Consider the following 15,533-nt stretch of genomic DNA (forward strand, 5'->3'; position numbering starts at 1 on the left):
GGAATGATACATTATGACATCATAATGGAATTTTTCATTATGACATCATAATGGGATTTTACATTATGACATCATAATGGAATTTTGCATTATGACATCATAATGGAATTTTACATTATGACATCATAATGGAATTTTACATTATGACATCATAATGGAATTTTGCATTATGACATCATAATGGAATTTTGCATTATGACATCATAATGGAATGTTACATTATGACATCATAATGGAATTTTTTATTATGACATCATAATGGAATTTTGCATTATGACATCATAATGGAATTTTGCATTATGACATCATAATGGAATTTTGCATTATGACATCATAATGGAATTTTGCATCATGACATCATAATGGAATGTTACATTATGACGTCATAATGGCATTTTGCATTATGACATCATAATGGAATTTTGCATTATGACATCATAATGGAATGTTACATTATGATGTCATAATGGAATTTTGCATTATGACATCATAATGGAATTTTACATTATGACATCATAATGGAATTTTGCATTATGACATCATAATGGAATTTTACATTATGACATCATAATGTTATTTTGCATTATGACATCATAATGGAATTTTGCATTATGACATCATAATGGAATGTTACATTATGACATCATAATGGAATTTTGCATTATGACATCATAATGGAATGTTACATTATGACATCATAATAGAATTTTGCATTATGACATCATAATGGAATTTACATTATGACATCATAATGGAATTTTACATTATGACATCATAATGGAATTTTGCATTATGACATCATAATGGAATGTTACATTATGACATCATAATGGAATTTTGCATTATGACATCATAATGGAATGTTACATTATGACATCATAATGGAATTTTGCATTATGACATCATAATGGAATGTTACATTATGACATCATAATGGCATTTTGCATTATGACATCATAATGGAATTTTGCATTATGACATCATAATGGAATGTTACATTATGACATCATAATGGAATTTTGCATTATGACATCATAATGGGATTTTACATTATGACATCATAATGGAATTTTGCATTATGACATCATAATGGAATTTTGCATTATGACATCATAATGGAATGTTACATTATGACATCATAATGGAATGTTACATTATGACATCATAATGGAATTTTGCATTTTGACATCATAATGGAATGTTACATTATGACATCATAATGGAATTTTGCATTATGACATCATAATGGAATGTTACATTATGACGTCATAATGGCATTTTGCATTATGACATCATAATGGAATTTTGCATTATGACATCATAATGGAATGTTACATTATGACGTCATAATGGAATTTTGCATTATGACATCATAATGGAATTTTACATTATGACATCATAATGGAATTTTGCATTATGACATCATAATGGAATTTTACATTATGACATCATAATGGAATTTTGCATTATGACATCATAATGGAATTTTGCATTATGACATCATAATGGAATGTTACATTATGACGTCATAATGGCATTTTGCATTATGACATCATAATGGAATTTTGCATTAAGACATCATAATGGAATGTTACATTATGACATCATAATAAAATTTTGCATTATGACATCATAATGGAATGATACATTATGACATCATAATGGAATTTTTCATTATGACATCATAATGGGATTTTACATTATGACATCATAATGGAATTTTGCATTATGACATCATAATGGAATTTTACATTATGACATCATAATGGAATTTTACATTATGACATCATAATGGAATTTTGCATTATGACATCATAATGGAATTTTGCATTATGACATCATAATGGAATGTTACATTATGACATCATAATGGGATTTTTTATTATGACATCATAATGGAATTTTGCATTATGACATCATAATGGAATTTTGCATTATGACATCATAATGGAATGTTACATTATGACGTCATAATGGCATTTTCCATTATGACATCATAATGGAATTTTGCATTATGACATCATAATGGAATGTTACATTATGATGTCATAATGGAATTTTGCATTATGACATCATAATGGAATTTTACATTATGACATCATAATGGAATTTTGCATTATGACATCATAATGGAATTTTGCATTATGACATCATAATGGAATTTTGCATTATGACATCATAATGGAATTTTACATTATGACATCATAATGGAATTTTGCATTATGACATCATAATGGAATTTTGCATTATGACATCATAATGGAATTTTGCATTATGACATCATAATGGAATTTTGCATTATGACATCATAATGGAATTTTTTATTATGACATCATAATGGAATTTTTTATTATGACATCATAATGGAATTTTGCATTATGACATCATAATGGAATTTTGCATTATGACATCATAATGGAATGTTACATTATGACGTCATAATGGCATTTTGCATTATGACATCATAATGGAATTTTGCATTATGACATCATGATGGAATGTTACATTATGATGTCATAATGGAATTTTGCATTATGACATCATAATGGAATTTTACATTATGACATCATAATGGAATTTTGCATTATGACATCATAATGGAATTTTACATTATGACATCATTATGGAATTTTACATTATGACATCATAATGGAATTTTGCATTATGACATCATAATGGAATTTTGCATCATGACATCATAATGGAATGTTACATTATGACGTCATAATGGCATTTTGCATTATGACATCATAATGGAATTTTGCATTATGACATCATAATGGAATGTTACATTATGATGTCATAATGGAATTTTGCATTATGACATCATAATGGAATTTTACATTATGACATCATAATGGAATTTTGCATTATGACATCATAATGGAATTTTGCATTATGACATCATAATGGAATTTTGCATTATGACATCATAATGGAATTTTGCATTATGACATCATAATGGAATTTTGCATTATGACATCATAATGGAATGTTACATTATGACATCATAATGGAATTTTGCATTATGACATCATAATGGAATGTTACATTATGACATCATAATAGAATTTTGCATTATGACATCATAATGGAATTTACATTATGACATCATAATGGAATTTTACATTATGACATCATAATGGAATTTTGCATTATGACATCATAATGGAATGTTACATTATGACATCATAATGGAATTTTGCATTATGACATCATAATGGAATGTTACATTATGACATCATAATGGAATTTTGCATTATGACATCATAATGGAATGTTACATTATGACATCATAATGGAATTTTGCATTATGACATCATAATGGAATGTTACATTATGACATCATAATGGCATTTTGCATTATGACATCATAATGGAATTTTGCATTATGACATCATAATGGAATGTTACATTATGACATCATAATGGAATTTTGCAATATGACATCATAATGGGATTTTACATTATGACATCATAATGGAATTCTGCATTATGACATCATAATGGAATTTTGCATTATGACATCATAATGGAATGTTACATTATGACATCATAATGGAATTTTGCATTATGACATCATAATGGAATGTTACATTATGACATCATAATGGAATTTTGCATTATGACATCATAATGGAATGTTACATTATGACATCATAATGGAGTTTTGCATTATGACATCATAATGGAATTTTACATTATGACATCATAATGGAATTTTGCATTATGACATCATAATGGAATTTTGCATTATGACATCATAATGGAATGTTACATTATGACATCATAATGGAATTTTGCATTATGACATCATAATGGAATGTTACATTATGACATCATAATGGAATGTTACATTATGACATCATAATGGAATTTTGCATTATGACATCATAATGGAATGTTTCATTATGACATCATAATGGAATTTTGCATTATGACATCATAATGGAATGTTGCATTATGACATCATAATGGAATTTTGCATTATGACATCATAATGGAATGTTGCATTATGACATCATAATGGAATTTTACATTATGACATCATAATGGAATTTTGCATTATGACATCATAATGGAATGTTGCATTATGACATCATAATGGAATTTTACATTATGACATCATAATGGAATGTTGCATTATGACATCATAATGGAATTTTGCATTATGACATCATAATGGAATTTTGCATTATGACATCATAATGGAATTTTGCATTATGACATCATAATGGAATTTTGCATTATGACATCATAATGGAATGTTACATTATGACATCATAATGGAATTTTGCATTATGACATCATAATGGAATGTTGCATTATGACATCATAATGGAATTTTGCATTATGACATCATAATGGAATTTTGCATTATGACATCATAATGGAATGTTACATTATGACGTAATAATGGCATTTTGCATTATGACATCATAATGGAATTTTGCATTAAGACATCATAATGGAATGTTACATTATGACATCATAATAAAATTTTGCATTATGACATCATAATGGAATGATACATTATGACATCATAATGGAATTTTTCATTATGACATCATAATGGGATTTTACATTATGACATCATAATGGAATTTTGCATTATGACATCATAATGGAATTTTACATTATGACATCATAATGGAATTTTACATTATGACATCATAATGGAATTTTGCATTATGACATCATAATGGAATTTTGCATTATGACATCATAATGGAATGTTACATTATGACATCATAATGGAATTTTTTATTATGACATCATAATGGAATTTTGCATTATGACATCATAATGGAATTTTGCATTATGACATCATAATGGAATTTTGCATTATGACATCATAATGGAATTTTGCATCATGACATCATAATGGAATGTTACATTATGACGTCATAATGGAATTTTGCATTATGACATCATGATGGAATGTTACATTATGATGTCATAATGGAATTTTGCATTATGACATCATAATGGAATTTTACATTATGACATCATAATGGAATTTTGCATTATGACATCATAATGGAATTTTACATTATGACATCATTATGGAATTTTACATTATGACATCATAATGGAATTTTGCATTATGACATCATAATGGAATTTTGCATCATGACATCATAATGGAATGTTACATTATGACGTCATAATGGCATTTTGCATTATGACATCATAATGGAATTTTGCATTATGACATCATAATGGAATGTTACATTATGATGTCATAATGGAATTTTGCATTATGACATCATAATGGAATTTTACATTATGACATCATAATGGAATTTTGCATTATGACATCATAATGGAATTTTGCATTATGACATCATAATGGAATTTTGCATTATGACATCATAATGGAATTTTGCATTATGACATCATAATGGAATTTTGCATTATGACATCATAATGGAATGTTACATTATGACATCATAATGGAATTTTGCATTATGACATCATAATGGAATGTTACATTATGACATCATAATAGAATTTTGCATTATGACATCATAATGGAATTTAAATTATGAGCTCATAATGGAATTTGGCATTATGACATCATAATGGAATGATACATTATGACATCATAATGGAATTTTGCATTTTGACATCATAATGGAATGTTACATTATGACATCATAATGGAATTTTGCATTATGACATCATAATGGAATTTTACATTATGACATCATAATGGAATTTTGCATTATGACATCATAATGGAATTTTGCATTATGACATCATAATGGAATTTTTAATTATGACATCATAATGGAATTTTACATTATGACATCATAATGGAATTTTGCATCATGACATCATAATGGAATTTTTCATTATGACATCATAATGGAATTTTACATTATGACATCATAATGGAGCTTTGCATTATGACATCATAATGGAATTTTTCATTATGACATCATAATGGGATTTTACATTATGACATCATAATGGAATGTTACATTATGACATCATAATAGAATTTTGCATTATGACATCATAATGGAATGTTGCATTATGACATCATAATGGAATTTTACATTATGACATCATAATGGAATATTGCATTATGACATCATAATGGAATGTTACATTATGACATCATAATGGAATTTTGCATTATGACATCATAATGGAATGTTACATTATGACATCATAATGGAATTTTGCATTATGACATCATAATGGAATGTTGCATTATGACATCATAATGGAATTTTGCATTATGACATCATAATGGAATGTTGCATTATGACATCATAATGGAATTTTACATTATGACATCATAATGGAATGTTGCATTATGACATCATAATGGAATTTTGCATTATGACATCATAATGGAATTTTGCATTATGACATCATAATGGAATTTTGCATTATGACATCATAATGGAATTTTGCATTATGACATCATAATGGAATGTTACATTATGACATCATAATGGAATTTTGCATTATGACATCATAATGGAATGTTGCATTATGACATCATAATGGAATTTTGCATTATGACATCATAATGGAATTTTGCATTATGACATCATAATGGAATGTTACATTATGACGTAATAATGGCATTTTGCATTATGACATCATAATGGAATTTTGCATTAAGACATCATAATGGAATGTTACATTATGACATCATAATAAAATTTTGCATTATGACATCATAATGGAATGATACATTATGACATCATAATGGAATTTTTCATTATGACATCATAATGGGATTTTACATTATGACATCATAATGGAATTTTGCATTATGACATCATAATGGAATTTTACATTATGACATCATAATGGAATTTTACATTATGACATCATAATGGAATTTTGCATTATGACATCATAATGGAATTTTGCATTATGACATCATAATGGAATGTTACATTATGACATCATAATGGAATTTTTTATTATGACATCATAATGGAATTTTGCATTATGACATCATAATGGAATTTTGCATTATGACATCATAATGGAATTTTGCATTATGACATCATAATGGAATTTTGCATCATGACATCATAATGGAATGTTACATTATGACGTCATAATGGCATTTTGCATTATGACATCATAATGGAATTTTGCATTATGACATCATAATGGAATGTTACATTATGATGTCATAATGGAATTTTGCATTATGACATCATAATGGAATTTTACATTATGACATCATAATGGAATTTTGCATTATGACATCATAATGGAATTTTACATTATGACATCATAATGTTATTTTGCATTATGACATCATAATGGAATTTTGCATTATGACATCATAATGGAATGTTACATTATGACATCATAATGGAATTTTGCATTATGACATCATAATGGAATGTTACATTATGACATCATAATAGAATTTTGCATTATGACATCATAATGGAATTTACATTATGACATCATAATGGAATTTTACATTATGACATCATAATGGAATTTTGCATTATGACATCATAATGGAATGTTACATTATGACATCATAATGGAATTTTGCATTATGACATCATAATGGAATGTTACATTATGACATCATAATGGAATTTTGCATTATGACATCATAATGGAATGTTACATTATGACATCATAATGGCATTTTGCATTATGACATCATAATGGAATTTTGCATTATGACATCATAATGGAATGTTACATTATGACATCATAATGGAATTTTGCATTATGACATCATAATGGGATTTTACATTATGACATCATAATGGAATTTTGCATTATGACATCATAATGGAATTTTGCATTATGACATCATAATGGAATGTTACATTATGACATCATAATGGAATGTTACATTATGACATCATAATGGAATTTTGCATTTTGACATCATAATGGAATGTTACATTATGACATCATAATGGAATTTTGCATTATGACATCATAATGGAATGTTACATTATGACGTCATAATGGCATTTTGCATTATGACATCATAATGGAATTTTGCATTATGACATCATAATGGAATGTTACATTATGACGTCATAATGGAATTTTGCATTATGACATCATAATGGAATTTTACATTATGACATCATAATGGAATTTTGCATTATGACATCATAATGGAATTTTACATTATGACATCATAATGGAATTTTGCATTATGACATCATAATGGAATTTTGCATTATGACATCATAATGGAATGTTACATTATGACGTCATAATGGCATTTTGCATTATGACATCATAATGGAATTTTGCATTAAGACATCATAATGGAATGTTACATTATGACATCATAATAAAATTTTGCATTATGACATCATAATGGAATGATACATTATGACATCATAATGGAATTTTTCATTATGACATCATAATGGGATTTTACATTATGACATCATAATGGAATTTTGCATTATGACATCATAATGGAATTTTACATTATGACATCATAATGGAATTTTACATTATGACATCATAATGGAATTTTGCATTATGACATCATAATGGAATTTTGCATTATGACATCATAATGGAATGTTACATTATGACATCATAATGGGATTTTTTATTATGACATCATAATGGAATTTTGCATTATGACATCATAATGGAATTTTGCATTATGACATCATAATGGAATGTTACATTATGACGTCATAATGGCATTTTCCATTATGACATCATAATGGAATTTTGCATTATGACATCATAATGGAATGTTACATTATGATGTCATAATGGAATTTTGCATTATGACATCATAATGGAATTTTACATTATGACATCATAATGGAATTTTGCATTATGACATCATAATGGAATTTTGCATTATGACATCATAATGGAATTTTGCATTATGACATCATAATGGAATTTTACATTATGACATCATAATGGAATTTTGCATTATGACATCATAATGGAATTTTGCATTATGACATCATAATGGAATTTTGCATTATGACATCATAATGGAATTTTGCATTATGACATCATAATGGAATTTTTTATTATGACATCATAATGGAATTTTTTATTATGACATCATAATGGAATTTTGCATTATGACATCATAATGGAATTTTGCATTATGACATCATAATGGAATGTTACATTATGACGTCATAATGGCATTTTGCATTATGACATCATAATGGAATTTTGCATTATGACATCATGATGGAATGTTACATTATGATGTCATAATGGAATTTTGCATTATGACATCATAATGGAATTTTACATTATGACATCATAATGGAATTTTGCATTATGACATCATAATGGAATTTTACATTATGACATCATTATGGAATTTTACATTATGACATCATAATGGAATTTTGCATTATGACATCATAATGGAATTTTGCATCATGACATCATAATGGAATGTTACATTATGACGTCATAATGGCATTTTGCATTATGACATCATAATGGAATTTTGCATTATGACATCATAATGGAATGTTACATTATGATGTCATAATGGAATTTTGCATTATGACATCATAATGGAATTTTACATTATGACATCATAATGGAATTTTGCATTATGACATCATAATGGAATTTTGCATTATGACATCATAATGGAATTTTGCATTATGACATCATAATGGAATTTTGCATTATGACATCATAATGGAATTTTGCATTATGACATCATAATGGAATGTTACATTATGACATCATAATGGAATTTTGCATTATGACATCATAATGGAATGTTACATTATGACATCATAATAGAATTTTGCATTATGACATCATAATGGAATTTACATTATGACATCATAATGGAATTTTACATTATGACATCATAATGGAATTTTGCATTATGACATCATAATGGAATGTTACATTATGACATCATAATGGAATTTTGCATTATGACATCATAATGGAATGTTACATTATGACATCATAATGGAATTTTGCATTATGACATCATAATGGAATGTTACATTATGACATCATAATGGAATTTTGCATTATGACATCATAATGGAATGTTACATTATGACATCATAATGGCATTTTGCATTATGACATCATAATGGAATTTTGCATTATGACATCATAATGGAATGTTACATTATGACATCATAATGGAATTTTGCAATATGACATCATAATGGGATTTTACATTATGACATCATAATGGAATTCTGCATTATGACATCATAATGGAATTTTGCATTATGACATCATAATGGAATGTTACATTATGACATCATAATGGAATTTTGCATTATGACATCATAATGGAATGTTACATTATGACATCATAATGGAATTTTGCATTATGACATCATAATGGAATGTTACATTATGACATCATAATGGAGTTTTGCATTATGACATCATAATGGAATTTTACATTATGACATCATAATGGAATTTTGCATTATGACATCATAATGGAATTTTGCATTATGACATCATAATGGAATGTTACATTATGACATCATAATGGAATTTTGCATTATGACATCATAATGGAATGTTACATTATGACATCATAATGGAATGTTACATTATGACATCATAATGGAATTTTGCATTATGACATCATAATGGAATGTTACATTATGACATCATAATGGAATTTTGCATTATGACATCATAATGGAATGTTGCATTATGACATCATAATGGAATTTTGCATTATGACATCATAATGGAATGTTGCATTATGACATCATAATGGAATTTTACATTATGACATCATAATGGAATTTTGCATTATGACATCATAATGGAATGTTGCATTATGACATCATAATGGAATTTTACATTATGACATCATAATGGAATGTTGCATTATGACATCATAATGGAATTTTGCATTATGACATCATAATGGAATTTTGCATTATGACATCATAATGGAATTTTGCATTATGACATCATAATGGAATTTTGCATTATGACATCATAATGGAATGTTACATTATGACATCATAATGGAATTTTGCATTATGACATCATAATGGAATGTTGCATTATGACATCATAATGGAATTTTGCATTATGACATCATAATGGAATTTTGCATTATGACATCATAATGGAATGTTACATTATGACGTAATAATGGCATTTTGCATTATGACATCATAATGGAATTTTGCATTAAGACATCATAATGGAATGTTACATTATGACATCATAATAAAATTTTGCATTATGACATCATAATGGAATGATACATTATGACATCATAATGGAATTTTTCATTATGACATCATAATGGGATTTTACATTATGACATCATAATGGAATTTTGCATTATGACATCATAATGGAATTTTACATTATGACATCATAATGGAATTTTACATTATGACATCATAATGGAATTTTGCATTATGACATCATAATGGAATTTTGCATTATGACATCATAATGGAATGTTACATTATGATGTCATAATGGAATTTTGCATTATGACATCATAATGGAATTTTACATTATGACATCATAATGGAATTTTGCATTATGACATCATAATGGAATTTTGCATTATGACATCATAATGGAATTTTACATTATGACATCATAATGGAATTTTGCATTATGACATCATAATGGAATTTTGCATTATGACATCATAATGGAATTTTGCATTATGACATCATAATGGAATTTTGCATTATGACATCATAATGGAATGTTACATTATGACATCATAATGGAATTTTTTATTATGACATCATAATGGAATTTTGCATTATGACATCATAATGGAATTTTGCATTATGACATCATAATGGAATTTTGCATTATGACATCATAATGGATTTTTGCATTATGACATCATAATGGAATGTTACATTATGACGTCATAATGGCATTTTGCATTATGACATCATAATGGAATTTTACATTATGACATCATAATGGAATTTTGCATTATGACATCATAATGGAATGTTACATTATGACATCATAATGGAATTTTGCATTATGACATCATAATGGAATGTTACATTATGACATCATAATGGAATTTTGCATTATGACATCATAATGGAATGTTACATTATGACATCATAATGGCATTTTGCATTATGACATCATAATGGAATTTTGCATTATGACATCATAATGGAATGTTACATTATGACATCATAATGGAATTTTGCATGATGACATCATAATGGGATTTTACATTATGACATCATAATGGAATTTTGCATTATGACATCATAATGGAATTTTGCATTATGACATCATAATGGAATTTTGCATTATGACATCATAATGGAATTTTGCATTATGACATCATAATGGAATTTTGCATTATGACATCATAATGCAATTTTGCATTATGACATCATAATGGAATTTTGCATTATGACATCATAATGGAATTTTGCATTATGCCATCATAATGGAATTTTGCATTATGACATTATAATTGAATTTTACATTATGACATCATAATGGAATGTTACATTATGACATCATAATGGAATTTTGCATTATGACATCATAATGGAATTTAAATTATGAGCTCATAATGGAATTTGGCATTATGACATCATAATGGAATGATACATTATGACATCATAATGGAATTTTGCATTTTGACATCATAATGGAATGTTACATTATGACATCATAATGGAATTTTGCATTATGACATCATAATGGAATTTTACATTATGACATCATAATGGAATTTTGCATTATGACATCATAATGGAATTTTGCATTATGACATCATAATGGAATTTTTAATTATGACATCATAATGGAATTTTACATTATGACATCATAATGGAATTTTGCATCATGACATCATAATGGAATTTTTCATTATGACATCATAATGGAATTTTACATTATGACATCATAATGGAGCTTTGCATTATGACATCATAATGGAATTTTTCATTATGACATCATAATGGGATTTTACATTATGACATCATAATGGAATGTTACATTATGACATCATAATAGAATTTTGCATTATGACATCATAATGGAATGTTGCATTATGACATCATAATGGAATTTTACATTATGACATCATAATGGAATATTGCATTATGACATCATAATGGAATGTTACATTATGACATCATAATGGAATTTTGCATTATGACATCATAATGGAATGTTACATTATGACATCATAATGGAATTTTGCATTATGACATCATAATGGAATGTTGCATTATGACATCATAATGGAATTTTGCATTATGACATCATAATGGAATGTTGCATTATGACATCATAATGGAATTTTACATTATGACATCATAATGGAATGTTGCATTATGACATCATAATGGAATTTTGCATTATGACATCATAATGGAATTTTGCATTATGACATCATAATGGAATTTTGCATTATGACATCATAATGGAATTTTGCATTATGACATCATAATGGAATGTTACATTATGACATCATAATGGAATTTTGCATTATGACATCATAATGGAATGTTGCATTATGACATCATAATGGAATTTTGCATTATGACATCATAATGGAATTTTGCATTATGACATCATAATGGAATGTTACATTATGACGTAATAATGGCATTTTGCATTATGACATCATAATGGAATTTTGCATTAAGACATCATAATGGAATGTTACATTATGACATCATAATAAAATTTTGCATTATGACATCATAATGGAATGATACATTATGACATCATAATGGAATTTTTCATTATGACATCATAATGGGATTTTACATTATGACATCATAATGGAATTTTGCATTATGACATCATAATGGAATTTTACATTATGACATCATAATGGAATTTTACATTATGACATCATAATGGAATTTTGCATTATGACATCATAATGGAATTTTGCATTATGACATCATAATGGAATGTTACATTATGACATCATAATGGAATTTTTTATTATGACATCATAATGGAATTTTGCATTATGACATCATAATGGAATTTTGCATTATGACATCATAATGGAATTTTGCATTATGACATCATAATGGAATTTTGCATCATGACATCATAATGGAATGTTACATTATGACGTCATAATGGCATTTTGCATTATGACATCATAATGGAATTTTGCATTATGACATCATAATGGAATGTTACATTATGATGTCATAATGGAATTTTGCATTATGACATCATAATGGAATTTTACATTATGACATCATAATGGAATTTTGCATTATGACATCATAATGGAATTTTACATTATGACATCATAATGTTATTTTGCATTATGACATCATAATGGAATTTTGCATTATGACATCATAATGGAATGTTACATTATGACATCATAATGGAATTTTGCATTATGACATCATAATGGAATGTTACATTATGACATCATAATAGAATTTTGCATTATGACATCATAATGGAATTTACATTATGACATCATAATGGAATTTTACATTATGACATCATAATGGAATTTTGCATTATGACATCATAATGGAATGTTACATTATGACATCATAATGGAATTTTGCATTATGACATCATAATGGAATGTTACATTATGACATCATAATGGAATTTTGCATTATGACATCATAATGGAATGTTACATTATGACATCATAATGGCATTTTGCATTATGACATCATAATGGAATTTTGCATTATGACATCATAATGGAATGTTACATTATGACATCATAATGGAATTTTGCATTATGACATCATAATGGGATTTTACATTATGACATCATAATGGAATTTTGCATTATGACATCATAATGGAATTTTGCATTATGACATCATAATGGAATGTTACATTATGACATCATAATGGAATGTTACATTATGACATCATAATGGAATTTTGCATTTTGACATCATAATGGAATGTTACATTATGACATCATAATGGAATTTTGCATTATGACATCATAATGGAATGTTACATTATGACGTCATAATGGCATTTTGCATTATGACATCATAATGGAATTTTGCATTATGACATCATAATGGAATGTTACATTATGACGTCATAATGGAATTTTGCATTATGACATCATAATGGAATTTTACATTATGACATCATAATGGAATTTTGCATTATGACATCATAATGGAATTTTACATTATGACATCATAATGGAATTTTGCATTATGACATCATAATGGAATTTTGCATTATGACATCATAATGGAATGTTACATTATGACGTCATAATGGCATTTTGCATTATGACATCATAATGGAATTTTGCATTAAGACATCATAATGGAATGTTACATTATGACATCATAATAAAATTTTGCATTATGACATCATAATGGAATGATACATTATGACATCATAATGGAATTTTTCATTATGACATCATAATGGGATTTTACATTATGACATCATAATGGAATTTTGCATTATGACATCATAATGGAATTTTACATTATGACATCATAATGGAATTTTACATTATGACATCATAATGGAATTTTGCATTATGACATCATAATGGAATTTTGCATTATGAC

This window comes from Eleutherodactylus coqui, chromosome 8 (assembly GCF_035609145.1).
Source record: "Eleutherodactylus coqui strain aEleCoq1 chromosome 8, aEleCoq1.hap1, whole genome shotgun sequence".
Taxonomy (NCBI): domain Eukaryota; kingdom Metazoa; phylum Chordata; class Amphibia; order Anura; family Eleutherodactylidae; genus Eleutherodactylus; species Eleutherodactylus coqui.